The sequence below is a fragment of the Vulpes lagopus genome, chromosome 22 (genome assembly GCF_018345385.1).
Source record: "Vulpes lagopus strain Blue_001 chromosome 22, ASM1834538v1, whole genome shotgun sequence".
In the NCBI taxonomy this organism is placed as follows: Eukaryota; Metazoa; Chordata; class Mammalia; order Carnivora; family Canidae; genus Vulpes; species Vulpes lagopus.
This window is the reverse complement of record NC_054845.1, coordinates 24373809-24379016: the sequence shown is the minus strand read 5'-3', so window position 1 is coordinate 24379016 and position 5208 is coordinate 24373809. Positions and strand designations below refer to the sequence as shown.

Below are 5208 nucleotides of genomic sequence, written 5' to 3'. Positions count from 1 at the left end.
ACTTGTTTTCATAGTGTTTTAGTAGATTCCTTGGTAGTTTCTAGATACAAAATTATGCCATATGCAAGCACATAATTTTACTTTTCCCTTTCTCATCTGGTTGACTTTTATTTCTTTTTCTTGCCTAATTTCTTGCTCGGCCTCCTAACAATGTTAAAGAAGTTGTAAGAATGGATGATCTTGTCTTGATCCTGATCTTATAGTGAAAGCATTCAGTATTTCACTATTTTTTTAATGTTTCAAGTTTTCATTTAAATTCTAGTTAGTTAACATATAGTGTAATATTAGTTTCAGGAGTAGAATTTAGCAATTCATCAATTCTTTATAACACCCACCACAAAAAGTACCCTCCTTAACACCCATCACCCATTTAGCCCACGCCCTGCCCACCTCTTCTTCAGCAATCCTCAGTTTGTTCTATATAGTTAAAAGTCACCCTATGATTTGCCTCCCTCTCTTTTTTCCTTCCTCTATGTTTATCTATTTTGTTTCATAAATTCCACATATGAGTGGAATCATATGGGATTTGTCTTTCTCTGACTGACTTATTTCACTTAGCATAATAAACTAGCTCTATCAATGTCATTGTAAATGGCAAGATTTCATTCTTTTCCGATGACTGAGTAATATTCCATTGTGTGTGTGTGTATATATATATATCACATGTTCTTTATCTTGCATCAGTCTTTGGACATTTGAGCTCTTTCCATAATTTGACTATTGTTTCTTTAAAAGATTTTGTTTATTCATTTGAGAAAGAAAGAGAGAGTATTTTTTATCCTTTGGGTAAATACCTAAGTATTCATAATGCAATTGTTGGGTTGTAGGGTAGTTCTAATTTTAACTTCTTGAAGAACGTCCATCCTGTTTTCCAGAGTGGCTGTAGCAGTTTTCATTCCCACCAACAGTGTAAGAGGTTTCCCCTTTCTTCACATACTTGCCAACATCTGTTGTTTCCCCTGTTGTTAATTTTAACCATTCTGACAGATGTGAGGTGGTATCTCATTGTGGTTTTGATTTGTATTTCCCTGGTGAATGATGATGAGCATCTTTTCATGTGTCTATTAGTCATCTGTATGTCCTTTTTGGAAAAATGTCTATTCCTGTCTTCTGCCCATTTCTTAACTGGATTATTTGGTTGTTGGATGTTGAATTTGAGTTCGTTATAGATTTTGGATGCTAACTCTTTATCAAATATGTTATTTGCAAATATCTTCTCCCATTTTAAAGGTTGCCCTTAGTTTTGTTGATTATTTCCTTAGCTGTGCAGAAGGTTTTTATCTTGATGATGTCCCAATAGTTCATTTTTGCTTTTGTTTCCCTTGCCTCTGGAGATATGTCCAGCAAGAAATTGCCATGGTCGAGGTCAACTTCAATTTTTTTTGTAAGTGTTCTGTAGTTCTCAGAGTACAGATCTTTTACTTTTACCTCTTTGATTAGGTTTATCCCTAGGTATCTTATGGTTTTTGGTGCAATTGTAAACGGGGTCAATTCCTTGATTTCTCTTTCTGCTGTTTCATTATTCATACATAGAAATGCAACAGATTTCTGTACACTGATTTTGTATTCTCTGACTTTACTGAATTTGTGTATCAGTTCGAGCAATTTTTCGGTGGAGTCTGTTGGGTTTTCTACATAGGATATCATGTTGTCTGCGAATAGTGAAAGTTGAGTTTTGTCCTTGCCGATTTGGAGGCCTTTTATTTCTTTTTATTACCTTCTACTATTAAGTATGATAGCTGTGGGTGTCTGTATATGGTCTTTATCACAAAGAAAGAAGTTCCTTTCTTCCTAGTTTGCTAAGTGTTTTGTTTTTCTTTAATCATGAAAAGTGTTGGATTTTTGTCAGTTATTTTTTTTTCTTTGTTTATGGAGATGATCATATGGATTTGGTCCTTTTTTTAATGTTTGGATTTTTTTTTTTTTTAGATTTTATCTATTCATGAAAGACACAGAGAGAGACAGAGACACAGGCAGAGGGAGAAGCAGGCTTCCGCGAGGAACCCGATGTGGGACTCAATCCGCTGGCCCCGGGATCACGACCTGAGCTGAAGGCAGACGCTCAACCACTGAGCCACTCAGGTACCCCTGGATTTTGTCCTTTTTAAAAAATATGGTGTATTACATTAAGTAATCTTCAGATGTCAAACTAACCTTGCATTTCTGGGATAAGTCCCACTTGGTTTGGTGCATAATAATTCTTTTTATATGTTGCTTAATTCAGTTTGCTAGTGCATCGTTGAGTATTTTTGGTGTCTGTATTCATATGGAAAATTACCCTATTCCAATATTATTTTCTTGTGATATCTTTGTGTGTGAGGATCAAGTAATACTGGTCTCATATAAGGAGTTGAGAAGTGCTCTCTGCTGCATTTTTGGAAGGGTTTTGAGGATTGCTATCATTTTTCTTGAGTGTTTGTCAGCTTTTAAAATAACCGATTCTGTTATTTTACTTGTTATAGATCTATTCTTATTTTTTAGATCCCTTGATTAAATTTCTACTATTTTTCTCTTTCTAGACATTCATCCATTTACCATAAGTTATCTAATTTGTTGGTATACAGGTGTTCATGGTATTCTTTTATATGCATTTTTATTTATGTAAGATTGATTATGACATTTCTTCTTTCATTCTTGATTTTAGTAATTTGAGTCCTCTCTTTTTCTCTTGTTCAGCCTACCCAAATATGTATCAGTTTTATTGATCTGAACATTGTATTTCATTGTCTTATATGATATTAACCAAGTTTGCACTTATTAGCAAATTCACTTTAACATTTCTGACAGCCTATGTATACACATATATGTCTGTTCTTCAAATTTTCTTCTGAACCAATCGTAAATGGTTCTCTCACTAATGAGTTGAGTAAAATATTTGACATGTGTTGATTGCATATTTTAATGGAAATAATGTTTTAAGCTTTTGAAAGTTATACTTTAGCATAAAGTAGAAAAATCAATGAGAAGTCAGAAGGGGTGGAAAATAAGTCAGAGAGAAAAACACAGAACAGATCATGTATGTCTTTGTAGGCCATGCTAAGAAGGTTGTTTTTTGCTCTAGGTGAGAGGAAAAGCTATTAGCATCACCTCAGACAAGTTCCATCCTTAACTGAGACCTCAAATACCAATCTGTCTCTATGCCATTTCACAGGATGCCTGTGAGGATGGAATGGGATTATAGAACTGAAAATGGCACTTAGTCTGGTCATCTGTGAGGTCAGTTTTCAAGCACTCATGACTTGGTCCAGATTTTTGTTTCAAATCCTTACTTATTGGCAGTTTCTTGAGGAAAGGAGACAGGGAATTCTAGAGGGCTGGACCCTGGATCCTGAGAAAAGAAGCCTTATCCATGAAGATACTGGGAATTTCATACATGAAATAGGGGCTAGGATGGTCATTAGATCCCACAGAGAAAAGGAAATGGGATTAAGGCAATTTGAGGGTTCAAATGGTGGGCATGGCTTATCTCACTATCTCTGGCTGGGGCTGGTTCTGGGTGATTTGAGGGTTAAGGTGGTGGAGAGGCAAGTCCGAGGAGTAGGCAGGGCACGAGAGAGAGGAGCTGGGGTGTGTTAAATACGGTTGATAGAAGGCCTCAATTCAAAGGTCAGAAGTTTGAGCTTGAAGTGGAAAGCAAAATTCTGACAAGTAACTAAGCTGCAAAATAGGTTTAGGATGTGAGTGTATTATGGTGCTTAGGGCTGGGAGAGACAAAGGCCAAGAAGAGAGATGACAGTGAACCAGAGAGAAAACACCCTTCAGACAGTTTGCCTTGGACAAATGACCAAGCGTCTCTCTCTAGCCTGCACATGAGAGTATTCATAGATGGAAAATGAATCAAATAAATCTCTCTCTCATTCAATCTTCTTTATCTTTATTTTATTCTGCCCCCTGGCTTGATCTAAATCTTAAACTATTCGTGGAGATTTTAAAATATATTCCAGCCCTGGGAATCCTCCCTGGACAACTTTTGCTGGTTGTATAATTTAAACTCCTGTTGTTTATACTAACTCCCATTTTCTCTTGTCTTTTTCTCTGCAATCTGCCTTTCCCAGCGTTCAGCTCAAGTCCTGAGGAGCAGTGGTAAACCCCAGACAACCTGCAAGGCAAGTCTAATAGGCTGGAATGGGTGGGCCTTCAGGGAAGGAGAACACTCTCAGGAAATGGTCTGACCGCACAGCCCTGGTTGCTGGAGGTAATAGAAACCCAAATTACTCTGCTCACAAGCCTACTTTATCAGCATGACCTGAGTACAGAGAGCTATAAAGTGTGTTCTTTGAGGATTTTCTTTTCTTCCTTTTTCTCTCTTTGCAATTAAGAGTAGAAGTCTCCAGGAAAAGAATCATATAAACATAAGGGTAGAATTAAGATAAATGCATTCCTTTTGCTTAGGAAATTTTCCATGATGAATGAATAGCTCTCTAGTCCTTATTCAGCAAGGTCAAGTGCTGGCTCTTTAAAGAAGATTCACTTTTCTACAGCTGAGGCTGGGTGTTGGGGCTGGGGGCCTTGAGAGAGAAAACAATTTTGTAGAAAAAGAGAACTAATAGTCAATGCTGAATTCTCCCAAGAGATTTGCTGCTCCTTGGTGGTTTCAGAGCTCACGGTGGACTCTATGATTGCTTTGGGGTCTCTCTCCTAGTCTGCCTCTGGAGCTAACTTGAGTCTTCATTGTTGAAGACCTGTTGTGAGACCTAAGAACACTTTCTTTTTTTTTTTTTTTTAAGATTTTATTTGTTTATTCATAAGAGGCAGAGAGAGAGACAGAGACAGAGACAGAGACAGAGGGAGAAGCAGACTCCATGCAGGGAGCCCGACATGGGACTTGATCCCAGGACTCCAAGATCATGACCTGGGCCAAAGGCAGGCACTAAACCGCTGAGCCACTCAGGGATCCCCATAAGAACACTTTCAATAGAGAGTACCATGCTCATTCCAGATGGAAACAAAACTTCTACTTTTCATTTACACCCCAGAGTGAACAAACCTCAAGATAATATGATTGGAAATACTTCATGGAAGAAAGGTATCAGAAAACCTGGGTCCCAGACCTGACTCTGCCACTAACAAAGCTCAGAGAATGCAAATGATATGTCTACTCCCTGACCAGTGCCACAGCTGATGAGATTGGCAGGAGTTGGGCTATAATTTCTAAGTTCCTCCCAAACTCTGACATTCCATGTCTGAGTGTCATAGAGACCCCTGAAC

At 37.8% G+C, this 5208-nt stretch overlaps 1 long non-coding RNA gene across 1 annotated transcript; it reads left to right on the top strand.

Moving 5' to 3' along the window:
* The first annotated feature begins 2063 nt into the window (after nt 1-2063).
* On the top strand, nt 2064-4817 carry LOC121480712. Its single transcript, XR_005985060.1, has 3 exons — nt 2064-2082; nt 3152-3216; nt 4056-4817. It is a non-coding gene; the product is annotated as an uncharacterized LOC121480712 (long non-coding RNA).
* The last annotated feature ends 391 nt before the right edge of the window (nt 4818-5208 follow it).